Below are 14,643 nucleotides of genomic sequence, written 5' to 3'. Positions count from 1 at the left end.
CTCACATTATCCTCAAGCACCCTCTGGTACAATGAAGAATTCATAGTGGATTCTATGATGGTGAGCTGCCCAGGCCCTGATGCAGCAAAGCTGCCCCAAATCATAATATTTCCACCACCATGCTTTACAGTTGGTATCAGGTTCTTGTGGTCAAATGCTGTCTTTGGTTTTCGCGAAACATGTCTTCTGGTACTGTGGCCAAATCTCTCTACCTTTGACTCATCTGTCCAGAGCACATTGTTCCAGAAGTGCTGGTCTCAGACTGTGAGAAACAACTTTCTGTGGGCTTTCATGTGTCTTTCACTGAGGCCACTCTGCCATAAAGCCCAGATCGGTGGAGTGTTGCAGTGATGGTTGTCTTTCTGGAAGTTTCTCTTATCTCCACACAGGATCGCTGGAGCTCAGCCAGAGTAACCATCGGGTTCTTGGTTACCTCTCTTACCAAGGCCCTTCTGGGTGGCCAGCTCTGCGAAATGTTCTGGTTGTTCCAAACTTCTTCCATTTAAGAATTATGGAGGCCATTGTGCTCTTGGGAACCTTCAATGCAGCAGAAATTGTTTTTGTAGGCTTCCCCAGATCTGTGTCTCGAAACAATCCTGTCTCTGACATCTGCAGACAGTTGTTTCGACCTCATGACTTGGTTTTTGCTCTGATATGCATTGTCAGCTGTGAGACCTTATATAGACCGGTGTGTGCCTTTCCAAATCATGTCCAATCGATTGAATTTACCACAGATGGACTCCAATCAAGGTGTAGAAACATGTCCATGATGATCAAGAGAAATAGGAGGCACCTCAGCTAAATTTCAAGTGTCATAACAAAGGGTATGAATACTTATGTCAATGTGATATTTCAGTTTTTTCTTTTTAATAAATTTGCAAAACTTTCTAAAATCCTGTTTTCTCTGTCATTATGGGGTATTGAGTGTAGATTGATGAGGGAAAAAATGAATGTAAACGATTTCAGCAGAAGGCTGCAACATAATACTGGAGGTTCCAGGGAACCTGAACTCAACTGGTCCATATCAATATGGTTAGAATATTCATAAAAGAACCACAAACTATATAGTTTATATGTGCTAAAGAGGTACAGTAACGTTCAAGGTATCTCATGTTTAAACAGGAAACTAGAAAAAAATTGAGTTTTAAGTGAAGCATGAAAAGTAAAACTACAATTACTTTTCTCAGATTTCAGACTTGAATTTATTAACTCAACTGGACGATGTCCAGCTGAGTTTGTGTCGACACCCAGTGTCCGTCGTCCGTCTGTCTGTCTGTCTTTCGTCTGTAAACAATTCGACGTCTACGCTCTAAAAGTCACAAATATTGATCATATTTGATGAAACTTGTTAAGCAGCATTTTAAAGACATAAACTAGTTTGGGATTGCATTTGGGGGTTGCACGCCCAAAGGTGGTCGCAGCACGGTGGCCATATTGAAAAATCAATTTTGCCAATCTGGTACTTCCTCATGTAGCTAGAAGGCTGAAACGTGGTGTGTAGACAGCATGTAACAAACCTCAACACATATCATAAATTCAAGTCTGAATTCTGAGAAAAGTAATTGTAGTTTTACTTTTCATGCCTCACTTAAAACTCAATTTTTTCTAGTTTCCTGTTTGAACATGATACCTTCAACGTTACTGCACCTCTTTAGCACATATAAACGATATAGTTTGTGGTTCTATTATGAATATTCTAACCATATTGATATAGACCAATTGAGTTCAGGTTCCCTGGAACCTCTAGTTATATGTGTTGAGGTTTGTTACATAATGTCTTCACACGAAGTTTCAGCCTTCTAGCTACATTAGTAAGTACCAGATTGACAAAAATTGACTTTTCAATATGGCCGCCATGCGACGACCATTTTTGGGCGTGCAACGCCCAAATGCAATCCCAAACTAGTTTATGTCTTTAAAATGCTGCTTAACAAGTTTCATCAAATATGATCAATATTTGTGACTTTTAGAGCGTAGACGTCGAATTGTTTACAGACGACAGACAGACAGACAGATGACAGATGGACGACGGACACTGAGTGTCGACAAAACCTCAGCTGGACATAGTCCAGTTGAGTTAAAAATGTGAAAAAAGTGAACGGGTCTGAATACTTTCTGAATGCACTGTACTTTCTCAACAATCCTCTCCAATAAGTTCTGTCACTCAAGCTTTTGGGTCTCACTATCTGCCATGATCTTTCCTGGGAAAACCACATTTCCAAGCTGGCCTCCAAAGCCAGTCGCCATCTGGGCATCCTCCGTCGTGTGAAGTCCTTCCTTGGCACACCTGAGCCCCTCACCACGTACAAGGCTTTCATCTGCAGCTCAATGAAATACTACTCTCCCCTATGGGCCGGTGCTCCTGCCTCACACCTAGGTCGGCTTCACGCTGTTGAAACCAAAGCATTCAGAATCATTGGAATCTCCCTCGATGAAGCTAACTCTGAGGGCCTTTCACTCACTCACCGCAGGCAGGTTGGTGGTCTTTCTGTCTTCTACCGACTCCTATCCGGCCTATCTCCCCCAGCTCTATCTGTGCTCTGTCCACAAAATATTCCTTCGGGTCGCACAAGATCTGCCTGCAACCCTCATCTGGTGAAATTGCCAAAATCAAGACTCTCTGCTCACCTTCTCTCTTTCATTCCTCTTTACTCCTGCCTCTGGAACAAACTCCCTCACTCTCTTCAATCCCACTCCTCCCTCCAGGTCTTTAAAACAGCTGTTCACCACCATCTCTTATCTTCCCCCATCCAAAACCTTGATCTTTTCTACCCCCGTTAATTCACCCCAGATCCACTTTTTTGAAATACCAACTTATTTCCTGGAAGTCTTAGCAGTGTCCATGTGTTTTGTACCTCTCCCACCACCCCCCCCTCCCCTTCCCATGCCTCCTCCCCCCAAGCCCTCTCCCTCCCACAGATTTCCTGATGTCCCCGTTCTCTACTGTTGTACTTGTGTGCTTCCCTCTCGCTCCCCATATTGTCTCCCGCTCCCTTTATTATATGTTTTATGTGTCCTTTTGTTTTTTTGTATGATTAATGTTAGCTCTTACACGAACATGCAAAAAAAAAAAAACATCATTCCAATCACAAATTAATACTATGTTATTAATATATCAAAATATAATGTTAAATCACAATTGTATTGAGATATCAAACCAGCGAACAACCATCGTCATCTGTTCACTTCCAGATTCGGGAGAAAAGTCTGTGTCAAGCGGATTTCAAAATCATGATTGTATTGAAGAATTTCTGAAACCTCCTACATACCTTACGAGCCTTACGACACCCGTTGGGACACCAAATATTCCATGGAAGGTTATTCTATTTCGTTTTAGTAAAATATGCAACTGTAGTGGTTACTAAACCCGTTCCCCTGTCATGTGACTAGATCCTCAGCTTGGATTGGTGTACGTTTGTGGGGACATATGGACAGACACACGCTGTTCTAGATGTCATTGCCCTTTGGGCTATGCCGTAAAAAAGCTCTTTTGGCTAAACAGATGCATAGGCTACGCCCTTTAGGCATGAGTTTAACAGAGCTACATCCCTGCGCCACATCTCTGCAGGATTGCACTGTAGCCAATACAGGGAAGAGCATTTAATCCTCAATGTTATATACCAGTCCACCCCAGAGGTAATATCCACATGCACGTGTTTCAGGCTTGTTGGCCCTCGTCAACGTGGAGAAGAAGCTCCTCCCTGAAGGGAACCGTTCGAACCCTACAAGACATTAAGTCGCGATCAGACCTCACTACTTTAGTGGGCACCAGGAAGCAAGTGCCAAAGAAGCTTTTGCTGCAGGCATCCTGAACAAAAAGAAATGCCAGTCACACACTAACCTGTATGAATGATCGTTTTAAGGCCATTTTCCCCGCTAGAGCAGGGTTAGCCACACGGGCCCCATGACAATCATGGTTCCCTGTTTGAGGCAATGTTTTTATGGCCGGATGCCCTTCCTGACGCCAACCCTTAGTCACCTCTTCCGAGGTGCAGGAATACAGTGTACCTATTCTAAGCCAGGGTACACAACGGATCATTCATCCCAGCAAGCTGGTACTCAATTTGCCGACCTCGGAAGGTCCGATATGACAGGCTGAGTCAACCCCCCTGGGGTTAATTTAACGATCGACCAGGATTCGAACCGAGGACCCAAGGATCCCAAGCCGGCACCCTAACCACGAAGCCAACACCAGGGTCACACATTAACCTGTATGTGGTCAACAAAATAGTTATTGGAGTCGTCAGGAACAATTTAAATAAAAAAGGCTCTTTTGCCGAAGCAGTTGCGTCGGCTTCACTTTTAGACATGAGCTTAGCAGAGATACATCCCTCTACATCTGCATTGGACTGTATTGCAGCCAATACCTGGAAGAGAATTTCATTCTCAATTTCATAGACAAGTCCATCCCAGTGAGGGAACATCCATGGCCATGTGTTTCAGGCTTGTTGACACTCCTGCTTATGAGGCCAGCAGTTAAGGCCTGCCTTTTTATGATGAAAAAAGGTAAAAAACCAAACATTTAAACAGCCTTGGACGTGCACCTTGACCCCACGGCCAAGGCACACTGTCTATCAAGACTGTCCCATTAGCATACACATCACCTCAACCCAAAGGCTGAAGCACATGGTCATTCAAAACACATGCATCCCGACCCCGAAGGGCCACAATGCATGGTCATACAATAGGACCCCTCCTCCAAAGGTGTGAGTCCACTGACAAGGTATTACTCCTGTCCTCAACGTGGAGTAGAAGCTCCTAACCAGAGAAAACTGGTCAAACCCGATAAGACATTAAGTCAAGATCAGACCCCATTACTACAGAGGGTACCAGAAAGCAAGTGCCCTACCAGATATTATCTCAGCCACCGAAGGTGGATGGAGGATATGTTTTCACCCCTGTTTGATTGTCTGTCAGTTTGTCTATTTGTGAACAGGATATCTCAAAATATTGTGGATGGATTTGGGTGAAATTTGGTGAAGATTGGGTTTGTGACAAGGACGAAATGATTAGATTTTGGTGAAGATTCGGATCTGGATCTGAGAATTTTTTTTAAAGTGATTCTTCACCATGGAGTGATAGGGTTAAAACTTATCTAGAGCACTATATCTCAAAGGATTATGGATTCGGACAAAAGTTGGTAGACAGGTTGGGCGTGTGACAATGACGAATCGATTTGATTTTGGTTAATATGCAAATCCAGGCACGAGGGTATTTTTTTAAAATTTATAAGTGATTCTTCACCATTGAGTGAAAAGGCCAAAACGATAATATATAGCATGATATTTCAAAAGGTTTTGGACGACTTATAACAAAACTAGGTGGATGAGTTAGTTAGGCGACAAGATCAAGCCGATTAGATTTAGGTTCAGGTCCGGATCCAGATCTGGCCTATCAGTGGGATACAAAACGTAAACTCTTCAGCCTGGCCAAGGTCTGCTCTCTACTGAGTGTCGTTCTCGCTGCTGCATGCATCCTGACAAATAAGAAACACCTGCCACTCATTAACCTTCATATATATATATATATATATATACAGTCAAGTGAAAAAGTAAGTACACCCCATGTAAAGTTTTGACTTTTTCAACATATTTCAACATACAGCTATTTGATCTTCATTTCAACAATATTTATAGATAAAGGTGATATAATATAACAAATATCATGAAACATTTATATTTTGTAGTCCATTGTATAATTTAAACAAACATAAATGCAAATTTCGCATGTGGAAAAAGAAAGTACTAAACTAAGAAAAAAGTAAGAAAAAGTAAGTCATTTTCGCAAGCGCATCATTTGGTGAGATATCGAAGAGGGATTGAAGATCATCTTTGAACATCTGCTCCTTCACTCTATAGTTTTCGAATGTCTTGGTTCTATTTTTCTTTACCAGTTTGTAGGCATCATACAACTTCAAAAGTTGGCGCTCACAGGAATCTACTCCCTGCACTGGAATTCGTGCTCTCTCCCAGTATGCACACACAGCTTGTACACTAAGTTTGGCACTTTCACGAACTGTATGGTGTTCTTGTATGTGATGGTACACCATTTTCTGCAATGTGTGTCCTAGGGTTGGTAGTCCCCCACATATTATTTCCTTTTCAGACTTGCCCAGCAACCAAACTGTGGAAGAGCTGCGAGTTTCTGGCATCTGAAAAAAAAAGGATAAATAAAAAATGTTATTTTTTGAGCAACCTCCAGTTCCAATTGACCTCATATTTGGTTCATATGATCTTTATAAACATATAGGAACAAGGGCAGCCTTGTGGAGCATGGACTTTTAATAGTATTAAATATTACATATATCTGTGGACGACCCTAATATATATACATATATATATATATATATATATATATATATATATATATATATATATATATATATATATATATATATATATATATATATATATATATATATATATATATATATATATACATTAGGGTGTCACTAAAATGTAAAGTTTGGATTTTTCATACTCTCACCCCGGGAATCTATTCGATTAGTAGTAAAAACTTTGTGACTGAAAAATAATTTGGATTGAATGACTTTAAAAGGTCACCCCCGGGGTCCAATTTTTTTTTTAATTTATTTATTTAAAAATCAGATTTTTGTATTCCAATCTGATTTTTTAAATTTAAATAAAACTAATATTTGTTCATATTTTTTATAAATACGAATGAATGACCGATGAACATAATATGTTCTACAATTCTACATATATAGAACATATAGATTCTACAATTCTACACGTATGAAATTATCGACGTCTCTGCGGACTTCTTCTTCAGTTTTTCCGGTCCACCATTTCCCTAAGCCTTATCATTTTTCCTTATCAAGCGTCCGTTCCTCTTCTCTCAATTGTTCTCCTTTCAACTCCCTAAACCACATCAAAACGCGGTTCCTTTAATATCATCCCTGCTTTCAAAAAAATATTGATATTTATACGCACAAAAAAAAAAAAAAAAATAATTTTGCAACACGTCAGTCATCTCCCAGATTTTGCAGTGATTGGTCTTACATATAAATCATATTCTACTTAATCTTTCTACAGATGGATACCCGCAAACAGGTATACTTGCTGTGAACAACGGTGGATGAGGTGAAGGGATGCAAGCTTCCCTCATATCGGCAAGCATTCGGGCATTTCTTCTACCTTCACCATGAAAAGAAACTGACAGTCCGGGACGCATTAAGGGAGTCTTGTCGAGCAGTGGTGGCTTTCTGGGATAAAGCTCATATTCCAACCAGCAAAGTTTGAGGAGTGGAAAGGCCTCAAGAAACACGCTTCAAGGACAAGTGATTCACACAAGACGAAGGAAAAAGAATTCGTTGAACGTTTAGATCATCTCTTTGACATCGCCCACGCTGACGCTGAGAAACTGATCAAGTGCCGAGAGGATTGGGAGTTCCTCCAGCAGCAGCGTCATGGAGGACGTCCCGGCTCAATGACAGGTCTGGACAAGACCCATCAACGCCAAGCCGAATATCGTAATCGACAGCGGGGGGGGGGAAGAGGAGAAACGAAGAAAGCGATCAGCAGATGAAATGGAGGCAGCATCTGAGGTAGCGGTTTTAGAGTCATCGTCTTGAAGCGCAGATGACAGCCAAGAAGAACAAGGAGCATGTGGTGGATCGTTCACGCCAAAACGAAAAATGACGAAGAACATCATTTTTGATGTTTGTAACCAGTTCCAAATGACGTAACCAGTTCCAAATGACAAACACTGAGGTGTATGCGGAATTCGAGATCTTACTTTCTTTTCCATTCTTGTGTACATGAAGGTGTGGACAACAGCTTCCCAATCCATCGAAGCACCACTGAACGATTGGGAATTGATGAGGACGCTCATTCGATATTCGGACAGTAAGATCTCTGATGCTACTACGAAGAAGCTAGCTGCGCACCTATGGTACCTTTCAGAAGAGGCAGTTGGTCTAGCATTTTTTGATGAGGATTTCGACGGAAATGAAGTGCAACATGGTCAAAGCTTTGGACGAGGAAGCCCTTGGCAGGCCACCAAGACGTCCTCGTATTTTGGAAGCTACATTCCTCAATGATAGCAAGGGACGAGTACAATTGGTCACAAAGGACACCCGTGGATTCTTCTCAAAACTTAAATTGTCAAAAGACTTCCTACTCTACCATCCCAGTTCGTGGACGTCAAACCCTGACTACGTGCAATCTCGGGCTCTGGTTTCCAACCGAACGCGGTTTCCGGTGGTGAACGACAGAGCCGAACGGGCTGTGGCTCTGGTACAGGAGCTGAATGGAAAGTTGACATTAAAAGAGGAACAGTTCCAGTTCCTCGTCCAAGTTGTCACTGAGCACAGAAAGCGACACCCAGCTCCGAATAAATCAGCATTGATGAAGATGTGAAGGAAGTATCAGCGTATGAGCATCGATATTCGTATTATTTGCGTTTTTCCAAAGTTCTACTTTTGTTACTTTGCCATTTAAAAAAAATGTATTACCTCGTGAAATTATTTTTTACATTTTTACAATAAATATTATGTTCGTGCAATTTGCGTTTTTTCAAAGTCCGACTCACATTATGGTATTTGGTTAAAATATTATTATACGACGGCGAAGCTTACTTGGTTGTTCGTGACGGCGGCATCCTCCCAACACTAAAAGGGGTAACGTCTAATGGAATACTAGGAAGCCTGCTCTTAAGCAAGAAAAACCCTAAATCATGAAATAAAGGAAAATTGTTATTTGGTTTATTTCCAAAAAGTCGAAAGTGATGTGAACAAACGGACATTATTTAAAGTTGAATGGGCGACCTCCAAATGATGGCTAATCAGGACCAAATTTCGTCTACTCAGTTTCTACACGAAGTGGAATAATATTACGGGGTGAGACTGAAAAATTCCATCTTTAAATTTCCGCCCACTATTACTAGTGACACCCTAATATACACATATATATATATATATATATATATATACATATATATACATATACATACATACATATATATACATATATATACATACATATATATACATATATATACATACATATATATATACATACATATATATATACATACATATATATATACATACATATATATATATATACATATATATACATACATATATATATATATATATATACACATATTGTCGCGGGAACCCTTCGGTTAATAACAGGGCTCGCGGATGACCCAAACGGCTTTAATGGAGGCGACGACCAAACACGGATTTTGCTATAAAACGCGGGAGGAAGAAGTGAGGAGGAAGAGGCGGAAGCATTTACCGATAGCGATCCAACCGCAGCTCCGATCCTGCAGGGGAATTAACTCAAAACAGACACAAGATTTTAGATGGAAAGGGAAAATAATGCAAGGGTTTATTTTACAAGAGATAGCGGGACAGGGAAATATGCGCCGGTAATAAAATGTCCTAAATGGGGATCTCGCACACCGACTTCCAAATACGAGACAAGGGAATGAATTGCAAAAATAAGTGGCCGTCGTGTACGTGTGAAATGTGGTGCGTCTTAACTGTCTGCAGTCTTGTCCACCGTCCAACGCGGCTCCAATCTCCAGCGCGAGGAAACCCTCCGTCCGCTTCGCCCACGTGCTCCACCAGGCCCGAGCCAGCGCCCCACTCCAGGCTCCACGTCGACCGCCCACGAGGTCCATTCGCTCCCAGCACCAAAAGCACCGAGAAGGACCGAGAAGGACCGAGCACCGCTACAAGCACCAATGCAGGGCTAGCGATCTCCACACGAGGTCAATCTCCAACATGAGGCACAAGGAGACAGGAATGGAAAGAGCACGGGAGGAAGGAAGGACACGAATCAGCCCAGGCCAGCAGAGAAGAGAGCGCAATCCCGGTGAGCTGGCAGTTTTACTGCTCGCCCTGTGACGTCAGGCCTTTCTTTCTCCAACCAGAGCTTCGTCTCTCGACCTCTAGCACGTTCGCACTTGTTGGCTTTCTCCCATTTGTCGAGTGCCTCCCGCTCCAACCAATCACCCACTCCCTGGGCGTGGCTATCCTGCCACGAGGCTGGTTGCTAGGCCAGCTGGTGGTGTGGCTGGTTGCGGCCCCATTGGCGGTGCCCCAGCCTGGCTTCCTGCCCGTTCTCCAAAGTCATTGTGGTAAGGGAGGGGAATTATTTAATGAGTGCACTAAGGACCTATCTAAGTGTTTAAATGAGTGTGTTGCCATAAGGGACACAGGCTTGACGACAGAGGGGACGACGAACAAAGGAATCTTATCCATAATATCCATAAGTCGCATTATCAACTTCCGTATCGATAACCTTATCTTAAGCTTATCCTTATCCTTAAGCTTAAGCTTATCCTTAAGCTTATCCATAAGCTTAAGCCTTAAGCTTATCCTTAAGCTTATCCATAAGTCGCATTGTCAACTTCCGTAAGCTAAACTCTCTTTCACCTACCTCATTCTCATCCACCCTCTGAAAAAATGTCCACTTCTCCCTTCGTTGACCTCCACACCCCTTCTGACCTCACTGACTACTACAACCACACTCTCTCCTTCTGCCTCGACCAGCTTGCGCCTATAAAAACCAAAACAGTTTCTTTCACCCATTCTGCTCCCTGGTTTACCCCTGAACTCCGCCTGATGAAAACTCGTGCTCGCCAACTTGAAAGACTCCGCAATAAAACAGGTCTCACAATTCACTCCCAAGCCTACAAGGACCACCTGCAGCACTACAAAGATGCCCTCTCCCGCGCCCGCTCCGCCTACTACTCTCAAATTATCCACTCTGGCTCCGGAAACCCAAAAGCACTCTTCTCTACAATAAACAAACTCCTCAGCCCCCTGGACACCACCACCCAGTCATTCACAGTAGACAACTGCATCTCCTTCCTTTCATTCTTCCAAAGCAAAATTGACAACATCTACAACAGCTTAACCACCACCGCACCTGCTCCCGCTCAAACCACCTGCCCCCCCCCCCCTTATCCTGCCAACCCCTGTCTCAGTTCTCCCCAGTCTCCCCTTCTGACCTCTCTGAACTCCTCATAGGAATGAAAACTGCCACCTGCACTCTGGACCCCATCCCCTCCAGCTTTGTCAAGGCCTCCCTTCCTGCTCTCTCTCCACTTATCACTGCAACAATAAACTCCTCCCTGTCTACAGGTATCGTCCCACCATCCCTCAAAATTGCTGCTGTTACCCCCGTTCTGAAAAAACCTGGACTCAACCCTGACACCGTAAATAACTTCGGACGCATCTCCAACCTACCCTTTCTGTCAAAAGATTTGGAACGCGTTGTAGCCACTCAACTCAAACATCACCTCTCTGCCAATAACCTGTATGAAACATTCCAATCCGGATTCCGCTCCAAACACAGTACTGAAACTGCTCTCCTCAAAATCACCAACGACCTTCTCCTCTCCTCTGACGCCGGCAACCTCAACATTCTCATCCTCCTCGACCTCAGCGCCGCCTTTGACACCATCAATCACACCATCCTCCTCACCCGACTTGAAACCACCTTTAACATTACCGGCACTGCCCTCTCTTGGATCAAATCTTACCTCTCTGACAGACGCCAGTTCATCTCCATCAATAACTGCAAATCCCCCACTGCTCCCCTCCCCCAAGGTGTCCCCCAAGGTTCAGTTCTCGGCCCCCTCCTCTTCATCCTGTACCTGTCCCCCATTGGTCACTAAATCCGCCGTCATGGTCTCCAATTCCACTGCTTCGCCGATGACATCCAGCTTTTCATCTCCACCAAGTCAATCTCCACCGCCACCCACTCTATCCTGACAAACTGCATCACTGAAATAAAATCCTGGCTTCAAATCAACTTCCTCAAACTTAACTATGATAAATCTGAAATAATCATCATTGGCCCAAAAACGCTCACCAAATCCACCCATAACTTCGCCCTCAACATTGACGGTTTCCCAGTATCCACCTCCCCTCACATCCGGAATCTTGGCATCATCTTTGACCAAACCCTCTCCTTCGACAAATACACTAAACAAATCACAAAGACAGCCTTCTTTAACCTGAAAAACATCGCCCGTCTCCGTCCATCCCTCTCCTCCACGGCTGCAGAAACCCTGATCCACGCCTTCATCACCTCCCGTCTGGACTACTGCAACAGCCTCCTCTATGGTTCACCCTCAATAATCATCAATAAACTCCAATACATTCAGAACTCCGCTGCCCGTCTACTCACCCATTCCCGGACCCGTGATCACATCACCCCCGTCCTTTATAAGCTTCACTGGCTCCCCATCCCCCAGAGAATCCAGTACAAAATCCTCCTCTTGACCTACAAAGCCCTCCATAACCTGGCCACATCCTACCTGACTGACCTCCTCTCCAGACACACTCCCACCCGCAACCTCCGTTCTGCTGGTGCCAACCTGTCCCCCCCCCCCCACCCCCCCCCCATCCAGGCCAAATTCAGATCCTGGGGGGACAGGGCCTTCTCCATTGCTGCTCCCACCCTCTGGAACTCACTACCTCACACCATCAGAGACTCCTCCTCACTCACCACATTCAAAACATCACTCAAGACCCACCTGTTCAACACTGCATTTAACATCTAACCCACAGCATTTAACCCCTGACTATCTCTTCTCCTTCTCCTTCCTTTTGCTTTGATTATTAACCTATTTATTTTTGTCTTTTTGCACTTGTTTTTTGTACTCTGTCAAAGCGTGTTTGGGCTTCTTGAAAAGCGCTATATAAAATAAATGTATTATTATTATTATTCTAATCCCTGTACTACTTAGCACGTCCTGCTCCCTCTTAGCGGGGACAACAATACCGCTTATACCGACAAACAGGGCTAACGATAGAACTTATTACAGGTAGATTCCCTATCATGACAGTCGGATACCTACCTATACAGATCTATCTGGCTCGAGATATCACTCTACCCCCCTGACATAACAATATATACAGTCACGTGAAAAAGTAAGTACACCCCATGTAAAGTTTTGACTTTTTCAACATATTTCAACATACAGCTATTTGATCTTCATTTCAACAATATTGATAGATACAGGTGATATAATATAACAAATATCATGAAACATTTACATTTTGTAGTCCATTGTATAATTTAAATAAACATAAATGCAAATTTCGCATGTGGAAAAAGTAGGTACACCCCTACATTTATCACTACTTCAAATACCTAAAATTAGAATCAGGTGCACCAGCTCAGGTGCAAATTATTAGAACATCATTAGAGAGGATCTTGGAGGAACCTGTCTTATTTAAACCTCAGACATTTAGTTTGGATTGCTCTTTGTTGTTGAGGTGTGCTGCGTCACCATGCCTAGATCAAAAGAGCTCTCTGAGGCCTTCGGAAAGAAGGTTATAGATGCCTACTAGACTGGGAAGGGATTTAAAAAGATCTCCAAACAATTTGAAATCAATCATTCGACTGTCCGGAAGATCATCTACAAGTGGAGAAGATTCCAAACAACTGCCAACTTGTTCAGGCCAGGCCGCCCCAGCAAGTTCAGCCCGAGAGCAGACCGCAAGATGCTGAAAGAAGTCTCTAAGAACCCCCAGAATGTCATCACGGGACCTACAGGTATCTCTTGCCACTGTTGATGTCAAAGTGCACGAGTCTACCATTAGAAAGAGGCTGCACAAATTTGTTCTACATGGGAGGTGTGCCAGGAGGAAACCTTTGCTGTCCAGAAAGAACATCAGGGCAAGACTAAAGTTTGCCAATGAACACGTCGGCAAAGACCAGCACTTCTGGAACAATGTGCTCTGGACAGATGAGTCAAAGGTAGAGCTATTTGGCCACAGTACCAGAAGACATGCTTGGCGAAAACCAAAGACAGCATTTGACCACAAGAACCTGATACCAACTGTAAAGCATGGTGGTGGAAATAGTATGGTTTGGGGCAGCTTTGCTGCATCAGGGCCTGGGCAGCTCACCATCATAGAATCCACTATGAATTCTTCATTGTACCAGAGGGTGCTTGAGGATAATGTGAGGCCATCTGTCGGAAAGTTGAAGCTCAACTGAAGGTGGACCTTGCAACATGACAATGACCCTAAACATCCCAGTAAATCCACCAAGGAATGGCTGAAAAGAAAGAAATGGAGCGTTCTGGAATGGCCAAGTCAAAGCATGGATCTAAATCCCATCGAGATGTTGAGGGGATTTGAAACGAGCTGTGCATGCAAGAAACCCCTCAAACATCGCACAGCTGAAAGAATTCTGCATGGAGGAGTGGGCAAAAATTTCTCCCAGGCGATGTCAGAGACTGGTAGACAGTTATAAGAAACGCCTACTTGAGGTTGTTTCTGCCAAAGGGGGCAATACCACCTATTAGAACCAAGGGTGTACTTACTTTTTCCACATGTGAAATTTGCATTTATGTTTATATAAATTATACAATGGACTACAAAATCTAAATGTTTCATGATATTTATTATATTATATCACCTTTATCTGTCAATATTGTTGAAATGAAGATCAAATAGCTGCATGTTGAAATATGTTGAAAAAGTCAAAACTTTACATGGGGTGTACTTACTTTTTCATGTGACTGCACACACACACACATATATATATATATATATATATATATATATATATATATATATATATATATATATATATATATATATATATATATATATATATATATATATATATATATCTATATATA

The 14,643-nt window shown here is 42.9% G+C and overlaps 1 protein-coding gene across 1 annotated transcript in view; it reads right to left on the bottom strand.

Moving 5' to 3' along the window:
• Positions 1-14,643, bottom strand: part of LOC144891365 (uncharacterized) — a 447,120-nt gene that overhangs the window by 204,512 nt on the left and 227,965 nt on the right. The window lies entirely within an intron of this gene.

Source organism: Myxine glutinosa, chromosome 3 (assembly GCF_964187855.1).
Source record: "Myxine glutinosa chromosome 3, kmMyxGlut1.1, whole genome shotgun sequence".
Classification (NCBI taxonomy): domain Eukaryota; kingdom Metazoa; phylum Chordata; class Myxini; order Myxiniformes; family Myxinidae; genus Myxine; species Myxine glutinosa.
The sequence above is the reverse complement of the archived record's forward strand: the minus strand, read 5'-3'. Positions and strand labels throughout refer to the sequence as shown.